This window comes from Staurois parvus, unplaced genomic scaffold (genome assembly GCF_062004578.1).
Source record: "Staurois parvus isolate SC_StPar_1 unplaced genomic scaffold, SC_StPar_1.0 ptg000292l, whole genome shotgun sequence".
Taxonomy (NCBI): Eukaryota; Metazoa; Chordata; class Amphibia; order Anura; family Ranidae; genus Staurois; species Staurois parvus.
In genome coordinates, this window is record NW_028318088.1 from 1,874,947 (window position 1) to 1,889,570 (window position 14,624).

Sequence of the window (14,624 nt, forward strand, 5' to 3'; positions counted from 1 at the left end):
TGCACAGTGCTGCTGCCCTGTAGCAGTACATCTGCTATTGGGTGGTCCTTAAATGGTTACAATACCATGTGGTCACCAACCTGCCTCCAGCCTTTGATTGGCCACTGAAGGGGAAGCTGTATTCTGATAAGGACATGAAACAAAAAAGTTCTGATGGGTTAAGAGGGCAGCTAGTGTGCGTGCTACTGTACTCCGGATTACATCAGCTGATATAAGGACAACTTCATGTATCTATATTAGCTCCATGTAAAAAAAAAAGAATCAGATTAGCTAAATACCATCCAGGTGCAACAAAACAAAAGATGTACAAAGTCTTAACTTTCATTTTCTTTTGAAAGCAGCCACAGGCAGAGTAGAAATACCTGATCCCTGCCAGTATGCTGTAGGGATAGGCCCATGCTCTCAGTGTGGAAACTCTGTTGAGATACGACACACCTTTTGCTGAGTCTGACCTCTTGCTCTTTAATCAGCAAACAAATCAAGGATATAAATAAAATATGTCTCCAAGATCCTGTGAAGATAAATACATACATTCCAATAACTCGTGGGAGCTGTCAGTCTGTATGTACATGGAAAAGAAAAAAAACATAAAAACCAGACTTAAGCTCAATCTCAACATCTCATCTTGAGACAATGGAGTGTTCTCAGACAGACATCTATGAAGTACCACCATTTACGAGAACAGTTTGGTGTCCAGAGACCCAATTGGATGGCCAAGTATCATTTCATTTCATTTTGGACATTTAATCACTTGGAAATTTCTTCCACTGTGTCAGTGGCTTCCTTACTAGGCATTCACCAATCATGCTTTATGCAATTGAAAATAAATCCTCTTATTTTATTTAATTGCTTATGGAGTCTTCCGGCATCCTGAGTTGGATGGTGGCTCCCTTCTTTGGCAACTAATTTATATAGTTGGAAGAATTTGTCATACTAGGATCCAATCATTAGCATGACATGCTACAAGTAAGACATACACAGTAAATTATATATATATATATATTGTGACAGTGTGACGATCTGTCATCCAGGATTCTCAACTAGGCAGGTTGAGGGGCTCCAGGGTAAGTGTTTGATACGGAGGAAAGTGGCTTTTCACTTTCCTCCTTTGTTTGTAAGGTCTGTTTTGGGATCTGGAGCCTGGAGATTTCAAAGAGATCTGGGAGGGTTGAAATCTCCAATCCTGGGACCAGGTTTTGGGAATGGCCAGGAGACTGATTGCACAGGTGTGTGCAGGCCTTTTCAGAGAGTCAGGATCAGAGTTCTGGGCTCCACCCCGGCAGATAGGAGTCAGGAGGGCTCCACCGTGGCAAACGGAGTCAGGAGGGCTCCACCCCAGCAGATAGGAGTCAGGAGGGCTCCACTTGGAAGACAGGAGGTCACTGCCTGGAAGTCAGGTGGGCTTCACCTAGGAGAGGTGGAAGCCAAAAGCAGCAAGGGGCTGCTAGAGACTAGCTGTGTGCTAGAGGCCAGCGGTGTGCAAGTACCATATTTTGGGAAGAAGTCTGCAGGAGACAGACAGCAAGCTGAGTATAAGCCAGGAGGCTGAACCGTTGTTTTGTGGAAGATTGATACCCCTGTGTGGGAAACTTCTGTTTGAACTTTCATTTAAATAAAAGTGGGCTAAAAAGGCCCGGAAAAAGAAAGCGAGTAGCTGTGTGCGTTTAAAAGCTCTACCACTTTGAAACGAGTTTCCCACAATATATATATATATATATATATATATATATATATATATATATATATATATATATATCTATATGAAGATACACAATATACCTGCCCCTGGAGTCTTCTGGCATTTTCAGCAGGCTAGTGGCTCCCTTATCCAGCTGTTAATCTACACAGGTGGGAGAATTTTCATACAATGATTTAATTATTGCCATGGGATGCTGCAAGTGAGATATACAGATATATACATGGAGATACAGTATTCTTCTTTCAGCCTTGCAATTATATATTTGCTACAGCTTACTTTAATCATATGTGGATTAATTTTTTCTACCTAATGTCCAACATGGACTTTGAATGGTCGTTCAGCCATAAAATTGATAGATGTTTGGAGGAGTTCCTTTCATGCAATATAGCTTTATAGTATATATATATAAACTGTATATTCACCGTGCAAATGTGATGTGAAAAATATATGAAAAACCTAACACCTGAAAAAGTGCATAAAATGTGTAAGCATGCCGCTGCCCTAATAGTGAATAATGCAATAATCACCTAATGAAACAATGACAAATAAAAGCAGCGCAAAAAAAAAAAAAAAAAAAATATATATATATACAAAACACACTAGCAAAGTGAAAATATGACACAAAATATAACACTATAAATATACACAAATATTTAAATCATTTGACATAAGTCCATCAACTGAAAAATGAAAATTATGATGAAGGTCAAAGTCCTTATTGATCCACCGAGATCACCACGTGAACAACATAACGATAATTGATTGAGTAAAGTGCACTCAGATATCACCACGTGAACCAGAGGAAAACCTCCCCCAAACCTGATAGGCAATAGCACTTATGGAGAGTGTCAGCATAGTACAGATCATCAATCAACAAGCCCTTCATCAATTGGAGACTGATATGATGGCAGGACATCCTCCAAACTATTACGCTCTGTAATCAGGGAAAGATGTGAAAGAAAAGTCATAGCGTGAATCCATTGAAAACCATTTATTGGATAGAACGTATCGTACTCACATGAAATAAATGAAAACATGCCAAAATATCTACAATACTCGTATAGGGTATCTGTATATCACATGGAGTGAGCGTCTCACCTGATCCTCCCCGCTGCATGTGAGCAATACGTCACTTGCGGCATAGGATGTAAGGTGGATGCCTCATTACAAAATATGTTGTGCGGCCCGACCCTGACATGTGTTTCGTCACCTGACTTTATCAAAGGGTGTAGTAGAGTTATAGTATATATACTTCATGCCCTCCACATAAATGCATATACTGTATACTGTAATTGTCAGGGTTATTTCTATGCATGTGGTTCTTTATTGGGAGGTGATGTCTAGTATTTTTCCAGCAGCTGCTATGGGTAGGTTTTTTTAATAATTGGCCAATTATGGTTTTATTTATGAGACAGTAGGTCTCCCACCTTTTTCAGGGGTACACAAAAGAATTCATATGTTGAGGTTGAGCTTAAGTCTGTAATAGAGATGCCAACATTTTAACTAGCAAATTAACATAGTTTGCTAAAATGTTAAGAAATGCTGGGGTTTCTTAATAGTAATCCCAGCATGCATTATAACCAGATTGCCAAGGATATGCCCTTTATTAATATTAACTGAAAATAAAATTAGTATTTTAAAATTGCATTTTACAATACACCAATTAATAATCTTCTTAACTTTAACAGAAACTGTAAAATAAAAATGACAAAAATTTTTTCGTTTTCCTTTAATCAAATGGAATTAACTTTTAAAGTGTTACTAAACCATCAACAGTAAAATCCGTCTGTATATACAGTAAAGCATGCTTGTTATACTCACTGTGGAACTTAAGGGGTTAATATTCTGCATAGTGTTAGAAGGCTCTTTGATCCTGCCTTTTCTAATCCTACCCTTCTTCTACTGTCCCCAATCCATGTGCTGATAGTACAGAGCTCTAAGAGATACTCTGCACATGCTCAGTTTAGTGTGTATTACTACAGAGTTTTTTATTACTTTGGGAGGGTGCATGGGATCAGCACAGGGCCAATCAACACTGTCCAGATAGAGGGTCAGGGGTCATGCAGCCTCATAGGACAGTCAGTGCAGAATGAAAACTTCTCCAACAAGCTGTAGCCAGTGCCCAGCTGGACACTGATAGAAGTCACAAGACTGCTATATACTGCTGATGATAAAAGGTATTTAGCAGTTTATATTTACTACAATAGTTGCATTTCCATGTAATGTGTACTGTGGGAGACCAGATATACTGAATGCAGGGTCATGTGGTTTAGTAACACTTTAACTATATTTGCTGTATTTTTATCAGTGCAATGGTAAAGCAATGTGTTGTGATCTTAAATTAAATAAAATGTTTACTATATTTTGTGTATTGGACTTTATATTCTGTCATTCCTGCTAATGGACATTTCTAGTACTGGTACTTCTTTAATAATATAACATTTGTTTCTTGGCTTTTTTCAAACTTTAACAGTTCGAGTTAGCGCATATCATGACTTTGCAGTTTGAAAAGTCTTCTTTGTTTGAACAAAGTATGAATGAGAACAGAATCTGTATGATACATTTCATTGTTTTTATAAATACTGGTGAATCAATCACAGTTTAACCTCCTTCCAGTATTAAATATGTTATCTGTGGGTGTTGGTATGTATACAGGAGGAGTAGGTGATGACTAATTCAGGATATGAGTCATTGTAATCGACCAGTCCATGGTAACTGAAAATTTCAAATTTGCTTTTACTGGAAAAGAATACAAACATGATTGAAAGCGTTTAGATATGTATAAAAAAAATCCTTTATTTAGGTAGTTTTGTATGTGTTTTATTCTCTTCATAGAGATTTTAATGACTATGACAAGCCTTTTCTATTATTCTCTTCTTCTATTTTTCTTACAACTCAACCCTATAAATGGACACTAGTACCATCCTTCCTGGCAAAGTGACATGAATTTGTCAGTCGCTAGTATGGTAGTTTTAAGGTTTTACCTGTCAACTCATCATTTCAGAGCTTGACTAAATCTTTGGTTATTGACCTGCTGTGCCATAATCTAAAAATCCGCCTATTTGTCCCATTAATTAATAAATAGATCTATTTTACTTGGTTTAGATATATTTGGGAGCAAAAAAAAAAATGGGCTTACAGTTTGAGTGCCCGGTCATACTGGTGCGATGTCATTGCATCTAATGAATGTGAATGTCAGTGTCTTAACATGTGCGATTTGCTGCAGCACGATTTCTAAAATAGTAGAATTACTTTTCTGGCAGTTTTGTTGTGATTTCAAATACATAGAATATAATGGAAATCACACTGCAAATTTCAAAAAATCTTTGAAAATCTTCACAAGTAGCAATAAAATCTTTAGAAATTGCTCCTGAAATCACACTGAAATTGCACACAAATCACGCAATTTTAAATCGAAGTGGTGTGACTGCGATTTAAAGCCAAGGACAGTGCTTTGGACACTTGCTTGCAGCAGGACCGGCCAGGAGTTGCACAGCGGTTGACATCACTTTGACAAACGCTCATTTGATTACTATTATTGGCAATTTTGTGAAAATAAATTATTTTCTTTTATTGCTGCACTTAGATAGCTCTGCTTCTTTGTTTTTTATGGTTCACACAGAGTCTCTTCTAGCTCTTTTTAAATCGGCTGCTACTGAGTCAAGCATTGTTGGATTATCCCTTAACCACCTTTGGACTTTAAAGACTTTACTTGTGTGGTTAATATACTAGCCATCACATTATACATCTGGTCTTTTTCTTCTTAGTGCGCCAAATATTTCTCTTGTTCTGTCTGTTTATACTGTAGTTGTTGTGACCAGAATAGAAAATAAATAAATACATTTAATGGAGTTCCGAATAGCAGTAAAAAACCCAAAACAGGAGTTCTAATCCTTCCACACTATCAAAGATTAAAATAAAAAAATTGGATAAACAAACACTTAAACATAAAACAAATAAAAACAAACACATGCAAGAGCTGATTCTGTTCTGAGACAGCTGCCATCTGCCCTGTATATTACTAGCCGTAGAATCATGTTATTGTGATATCAGTCAAAGTCTTATTTCTGAACACACGATTCATGTAAATAGGGGAGAAAAGGATAATAAAGTGGAACTTCACTCTCTCAATCAACATTGACTATTTTGAATCCTCATGCTGCTAGCATTAGTAAATAGATAGGCAAGTATATCATATGTGCTTGTTTTAACTTTTTTTTACATTTCCTCAGTTATTTTTTGGTTTCTATCCTGTCCCATGTGGAGTGATACCAACTGCGCTCCCCCTTTTATCTGGGCTAGCGGTCTCCACAGTTGTGCCAGTACCAGGAAAGAAGAGCTCTTCAGCTCGGTGTGAAGCAATACACTGGTCATAATAGTACAGGGCTGCTTTCACACTGATGTGCTGCGATTTAGCCACACCATGGGTGCAGTGCATTGTACCTACAGCTTTCCTGTGGGTTTGCTGCTCTTTGCCATAGACTTCTATTATGTCCTGCAGGCGGGGTGCACTTTCTGAAAGCACACCAAAAAACACTTATTGTTCTGAGCCCCCTATAAGGCTTCTTTCACACTGATGTGCTGAGGTTTATCCGCACCACAGGTGCAGTGCAGTGTATCTGTGTCTTTCCTGCATCAGCAGCACTTTGCCATAGACTTCTATTATGTCCTGCAGGCGGGGTGCACTTTCTGAAAGCACACCAAAAAACACTTATTGTTCTGAGCCCCCTATAAGGCTGCTTTCACACTGATGTTCTTCGGTTTTCCCACACCGCAGGTGCAGCGCAGTGCATCTGCGTCTTTCCTGCATCAGCAGCTCTTTGCCATAGAATTCTATTATATGCTGCAGGTGTGGTGCACTTTCTGAAAGCACACCAAAACTCCTGCATTCAGCTGGTGCAGGAAAGATGCAGCTGCACTGTGCTGCACCTGTGGTGTGAGTAAACTGAAGCACATCAGTGTGAAAGCAGCCTTATAGGGGGCCCAGAACAAAAAGTGTTCATTTACATTTGCAGTTTGGGGGGATGGTAAAACCTCATAGCTAAGATGTCTTTTTAACGTCTCAACCCCAACCACATCCCCTTTAGTCGCATTAGCCAGGGGTGCACACGTGTTACAGCCACATCAGGAGTTATAGGACCTGTTATGGTAGCACCTGCCAAGCATGACCCATTCAAGTGAATGCTCTAACGAGCAGGACCCTCTGTTTCTTCTTGTAACAAATTGTATTATAACTGTAGTGTGTAGCACAGCAAACAAGGGGTTAAAGCAGGCAGCTTTGTGTTGCTTTCTCACCACTTTCTTTAACCCCTTGGACCCCACAGAAGCATGCAGTGCGGGGCCCTTGCAGAGTGGCCCCAATAACTTGAAAGGGTCATGATTGGCAGGTGGTAGCACCCACCAAAAGCAACAGGAAGTTTAATTCCTGCTGTGGCATGTGAACACATTTGGCTGCTGCCTCAGCAGCTAAAAGGGGTAGGGATTGGGGTGGTAAAACCAAGAACCAACTGCAGTGTTTTACCCCCCCCCTCTCCACTCTACGTATGAACGAACCCCAAGGTTGCCAATGTCGAATGCAACATAAGGCTCATTCACAAGTGCAGCAGCCATTGCTGCTCCTCTGAAAAGCGATCCGAGGTGGTGAGGAAGCAATATTTTGCCTCCTTACCACCAAATATAAACCCATGATTGCGACATGGTAGTATGGCAATTAGAGGTTTAAATCAGGTGTGAGGAGACAACACTGGGCGACACTGTGCCCGGAGATCTTTGACTTCTCCAATGTTGTTCAAGTAGATCTCCACCTTTTTAAATTTGCCTACCCCTGCTTTACAAGATGCACTAAATCAATTAATACTAATTGGTACCATTTGATGGGCTAGTGTACTGATTATAAAGATATGCATACTTTGACCATTTTTCATTTTACATTGCAGAAACACAGAAAAATTAGAACCCATTAGGTAACATACAGCATTCTGAATGTTAGCACCACCCACGCCTGCAGCCTAGAATGTACCACTTGTATGTGTATATGTCAAAGCACATTTGAAGAAACATACAGACATAGGGGAACTCCTTTAATTGGTAGCCTAAGGGAAAATAAAGTCACCTGCTGATTTATATTTTAATAGTAGAACAGGATTAAACAGTACAGATGTGTTTGTAGAGGAAACCTTTCATTGATGTATAGTTTGATAACAAGATATTATATAAATGCTAGATAATAAGTTGATCATTTAAACAGGCTTTGACTAGATTGTAAAAATGTGACTCAACACCTTTTCATTGTTTTATATTTTTTATCTGACGTAGCAATGTGCATTGTGGAATTTTAGCAAGCTAAGCAAGCTATAAACCTAGTCTTTTCCAACAGGGTTTTAATAAATGTTTGTTTTCCACTTCTTGGTTCCATTAATATAGTGATTTCCAAACTTGTCTCATCCCAAAAGTCCCATCAAAAGGAAATGCTTTGTGGATGTCTAAACAGGTAGCTAACCTACATTTCAAAGATGCTAATTACTACATCTGTTCATATATGATGTTACCTGCTGGTGGTAAAATACAGAAATGTAATTTTGATTCCAACCATTCCTGTCATTAAATTACACTAAAAGCTGGAACCTGAAAGAAGACTGCCCCATATTTTGAAACTTGTATGAACAAAATCTCAAGCGTTCAGGGTTTACCCAAAAATGGAAGAACCCTTAGATGAAGTAATTAATACTGTGCTTCAGTTGGTCTATAATGATATGTGCCAGGTGATATTTGAAGCTGCAGAAACTCACGCAGGTCCCCTGGAGCTGTTTGCAGGATTGGAAGTGGAGGGTTCTACCTCTGAGCTAGACTTGCCAGATCTCGAGGGTTTCGGGAAAGATTTCCTTAGTGCTCAGAATGAAGGACTCCACTTCAGTCCCTGCCAGGGAATAGGTCACAGCACTAAGTAGTGAGCAACAGAAACCTGGGGTGGATAGATGGTTCTCCCAATTTGCTGTGAATCATGAGTTTCTTTACAGAGTGACCAAAGAAAATTATTATGTGATTAAACATTTTCACAGACCGCTGGCAAGGGTCCAGGGTCAAGTATATAACTTTTATGCCAAGGTCAGAGATTCTACACCTGGGGGTTAGGTGCTTGTACCTGGGTCTACTGAGGAGAGCAAGTGTCTTGCAAAATGGGACCCATTGAGATAGTGGAAAAAGGTAGGAAAGGTTAATTGTAAGGTCCACTAGCCCACAAAGAGAAAACCCTACCAGATGTATCATGCTAATCTTATCAGATCTTAGAAAAAAAAGAGAAGGTTTGACAGCCAGTCAGAAAGCCCAGGAAGACCCAGAAACTTTGATTAGGAAAGTAGTGGATGCCCTTTCACAGGCCTATGGCCATTTTGGGCGTGGTGTCCAGGCCCCTGGCTTTGAACGGGGTGATAGAATATGAACATAGTCAGCCTGGGGCAGGTTTAGGAGGGGGGTTAATTGTAGAGGGCAGGTACTTCCCTTTCAGGCCTGTTTATTAAGCAGCTGGTCAGAGAGGCTGGTTGATGGCAGTATTGCTGTCTGTAGGGAGGAGATCTGGATGCTGCCTAGATGTCTCGATAGTCTGACTTTGACCTGCTGGGTGGGCTTGTCTTCGACAGAGACTTTAAAATGCTGTGGCTGGAACACAGAAAGTTATTCATATGTAACCCATTGAAATGTTATTACTTGCAGTATAATAAGATGGACAGTAGATGGTGGTGGCTTGCAATTCAAGGTCACTCACATGGACAGAACAGCCCTCTGGAACTTGTATGCTGAATAGCAGGACTCAGCTGGTGAGCAGGGCAGTCAGGGACTAAATTTCCCAAGAAGGGTAGCGTGTGGGCGGGGGCATATAGAGTAAAGATCAAAAGCCCAGGAGATTGGCCAGGAGAGTACTGGGAGAGACTGAAGGAGAAGGAGGTGTATTGACAGCTGAAGTGCTGAACTAGGCCACATAGCCAGGGTTGGAGAGAAAGGAAGAGCGTAAAGAGCCTACTGACCACCTGGTCTGCCACGCTGCCCAACAGGCCAATCTGACAGCAGGAGACCAGATGGGATGCCGAGTCTGAGCTGGAGAGTCCGTGGGCTGACCCCATCGTCAGGGAAAGACAGACCGCTACAATCTGCTACTACTATGACTACTCTAATCAGGCGAGGGAGACCCATATACCCACTAACCAAATGAATAGTTACAGTTTGCCACCTCAGCTATCTACCTACACATAGTTGTGAACATTACATATAGTTGCTCCAGTTTGTGGCCTAGTTCACACAGTCGCCATCTTTGAGATACATCTGCATTACAGTTTATTGTAAAAGCTGACCGCAGGACATACAGTTGTAGGCCAGGATACAGCAGTGCCAACTGAAATAACAAGTTTCCCTTCTTCAACAAAGCAGGATTCCCATTACTGTTAATTTTTGCCTTTGATGTTCAGAGGGAGCTGTCTTTGCCTATAGATATTTATGCCAATTGTCACTTTTCATTACTTCAAGCCTGCCCTATGTTTGGTGCTTTAAAGGGGCCCCGCCCTAATTCCCTACTACCAAGAGGAAAAGTGTTAAATCTCCTTGTTCCCTCACTATCTTTGTGTTGCCATCCTAAGAAACTATATTCCACACCTCAACTCAACTCCATACCAACTGGTCCCCAACAAGCACTCGGAAAACATTGTAGTGTAGGGACAGTGATAAATTTCAAATCTAGTTCTGAGGACCCACAGTGGGCTTACCTGTTTCTTGATAGTTGTTCCTGCTCACTGGGGATTCAATAGTCCCCTCAGATTGGAGACAGTGGATTATTTCTGAAAAGTGTCAAAGTGTAGTGAGCGCAAAGAAAAAAAAGGAAACTAATCGACAAGCAGCTGGCACAAAATGGTGAACCCACTTCATCCACAAAAACAATAAACATATACAAAAAAGTGCAGCACTGGTTACTAAATCATATAGTGAAAACATGTAAAACACAAAAATGTTCCTGTGTAAAACTCATGATTAATGTAATAGTAGAGAATATACAATAGAAAATGTAAAACAGTCCAAAAGTGAAGTGTCCAAAGGTGTTGCATAATGATAACAAATGGAATGGAGTGAGATCTGTGAAGAGTACATCCGTGACAATCCTCTACCACTATGCACTCACCAGAAGCCAGAATCAACTGAACTCTGTACAGAAATCCCTCCAGAAGATGTGACCTCTCCAGAGTAGGGATGGATATGTATCAGATATCAAGTGCAGCAGGGCTCTGTATGGAAATCCCTCTGAAGAGTATATAACTTCTCCAGTGCATGAATCAGCTGACAATCTGATTGTGGTAGATCCTAGAGAAGATAGCTTACAAACTGGAGCCCAGGAAAGGTCGCATATAGTGCAGTTTTTATTATATAAAAAAGCAGTTACATCCACATGGAGCACTTAAAAACAAACAAGCACACTTACAAATATGGCCACGAGGGTCCGGCGTCCGGCGGCCATATTCAGTAAATATATGCAGTAAAGTATGCTTGATATACTCACTGTAGAACCTAAGGGGATAATCCTCTGCATAGTGTAAAAATGCTGTTTGATCCTGTCTTCTCTGATCCTCCCCTTCTTTTAGTGTCCCCCTCTTATCTCCTGATAAGACATATCATGTGGAGACACTCTGCACATGCTCAGTTTGGTGTGTATTGCTAGAGAGGTTTTTTTTTTCTTGGGAGAGTGCATGTGATCGGCATAGGGCCAATCTACGCTGTCCAGAAAGAGGTCAGGGATTTTGCATCCTCCTAGAGCAGAAAGAAAACTCCTCCTACAAGCTTTAGCCAGTGCTCTGCTGATAGAAGTCATAAGACTGCTCTAATTGCTAATGAGAAAAGGTATTTAGCCATTAATATTTACTAAAATAATTGCATTTCCATGTTCTGTGTACTGTGGGAGACCAGATATAGTGAATGCAGGGTCCTGGGTTTAGTAACACTTTACGTTTATGTATGATTCTGACACTAAAGAAATGCCGCTTTTCAAGATTATCAAATAACCGTTAATAAAGGTCACAAGGGCCACTGGTTTTCTACCATATAGATAACATGCTGGAACATTCTTAATGCCAGTAAGACATGTTTTTAGAAGATACAAGATGGTGAAGGAATTCGTAAGGTATTCTGAAAAAAAATCAAGAACAGAACTGACTGTGGGAAGGTTGTTCTTGAAACCTTTCTGGTAACAAGATACAATGTGACGAAGGACAGAGGATCATTATCTCACAGTGCTAGGTTTTCTGTTATTTAGTATGAATTTTGAAGAGCTAATAGAGAGACAGTTTCAAACAATAAACTTAGTAGTTTTTAAGATGTACATTTTTTTTAGTGCATAAACTGAGTTGCCAATTGCACCTAAATATATGTTTGTTAAAATAAGCAGTTTTCTTTCCCTGTCCATAATTTCAATAAGCCCAATTGCACTGTCTTTAGAATTGGATGTCTATCACTTTGGCCTGCAGGCACACACTCCTTGTGTTATAAGCAATGTTCTCCTGCTATGGTCACATTATATATATATATATATATATATATATATATATATATATATAATATTTTCTTGCTTTATTGTGACAATAGACTCAAATCGCAATGCCTAATGTACTCCTTCTGTAAGCTTATGTGACAAAATGAGTGCTTAATGATGGCTACATTTTTACAGGTTATGCCATCATTGGCAACTTTACCTGGAAAGGTGCTTTGTATGCTGACAATGACCAGACACCACATCAGTGTCTATTGTGTTTCTGCTAATCCAAGTACCAGTGCTTTCTCTGAGAACCAGCTTCCATTTAATTAAAATTGGAATGTGTGTTCTCCTCCCAGAACACACTTTATTCCTGAGTTACACAAATAGGAAAACTAAAAAAATGCATCCAACAGCAGTTTCATGTGGACCCCCATGCTTTGTCAAGGCTGAGAAGGCTGAGAAGTAGTCTTGACAAAGCTGAGAGAACCACGTGAAATGCCCTTTGGATTGGCCATTTAACATCATCTTTTGTTCATTGGTATTGCCTGTGTTCATGGGCACACATCTAGCAAAGAATACACAAGTACATACAAGGAGAATAAAAAAAAGCATTTTTGCTTTCACATGATTGGATGATGGAAGTCAGTAGAGCATCTCCTCATTCACTAAGATCTGGGGATCTTTCCCTTGCAAACTGCAACCTTCCTTGCAAAGTGAACAGTCTATTTGGCTTTAGAATTTCATCCCCATATAGTCCTGACCAACCTTAGAAACCCCATGCTCCTCTGGAGACCATGACAAGATTTGCTCTAACCTTCATACATAACTAGGAACCCACAGTTTTTGTTCAGACACCCAGTTAATGATTTTGAATATTGGGTCTCCAGGCCATTGGAATTTGCCTCCAGTATGAATAGTGACATCATTGACTACAATACACAAATTCTGCCTAAAAGAGCCCCACCTTCTACATGCATTCCTAAATACACAATGACTAACAATGTCAGAAGGAAAAAGTCTTCAATATTAGTATGATAAAAGGTACGATAATAATAGTGGGCATGCATTATGCAACAGCACAATTAATAAATACTTATCAAATCAAGGATGCATGAACTTCATTATAAATAGATGGAAATGCCAGCAAGAATATATGCAAACCATGTGTACCACATGATAGGTCCAAGAAACCATTTTCAGGAGGTAATGTAAAAGCTGTCTTTGTGCCATCCTTGAGCAATAAGAGTATTGCCACAGTGGGGGAGTCATAAAATGGTAATATTGTTCAGCCAGTGATTAATACCCCACTGTTATACTACACAGCAAGTTCAAACACTTTTTGCCTACTATTTCCTGGTTCAGTTATACTTCTCCCTTGATCACCTTACTAATATAGCAGATGTGATGGAGCTTATCCATTGTCGAAGGAATAAGCTGGGCAAGAAGAGGTGACATAAAAAGCTGACTTTCTTAGTAAGGAATTGGTGTGGCATCTTTTTCCTATTGCTGGATGAGCACTGCTGCCAAGTGGCAAAAGTTTTTGTAATACTACTAATAAAGAATGTGTCAACTAAAATGTGTCTGATTTCTGGTCTGAAAAATTAGGGTGGTTATCTAACACACTGGAGCCAATTATTCATTTAAGGTTTGTTCACACCACAATCCCTGCATGTAATATGTGTCTCCACATGCATCTTTACACACTTTTTTTTATTGAATTTGTAATGTTACAATGTGTTTATTTCTTTTTTCACTTGAAAGCATCTTTTTTTAATGCTAACATTGCCTTTGAGGTCTTATCTAGAGGCAGGGAGGAGCCCAGAGCGCCGGTGGGGGACCCGAGAAGAGGAGGATCGGGGCTGCTTTGTGCAAAATGTCTAAAACTTGCCCCAAACTTGTATACAAGCCAGCGGGTGGAACAAGCCTGCCTTTTAGTTACACAAAGCCACAAGTTTTCATTGTGTACCATTACAACCTTCTAACCGCTGGCGTCCTAACAACCAATGACATCATCAGTTAATAAGGAGGAAGTCAGCTGCCTGCAGAGCATCCTAGTTTGATCCTCCCCTGCCCCTCTCCATCAGTACTGGGGTCACATTAGCTCAGTGATGGAGATAAACTGAGGGAGAAGAGAAACACTGGAATACTACTTGTGTGCAAAAGTGTATTTGCTTTGGAAGAATAAATCTCCTCTAATGTTGGGTGCAGGGGTGGACTGACCATTTGGAAACTCGGGCACTGCCTGAGGGCCCAGGGTCATTAGGGGGCCCCATGAGATGCCCCTGGTACCTTTTTCGAAGGCTTTTGTGAGTTTGGGCAAGGACACAGGGGCCCCATGATCCCCTATTGCCCGGGGGCCCCATTAGTTGTCAGTCCACCCCTGGTTGGGTGTCCTACGTGTGTGGATGTTGCTGCGTT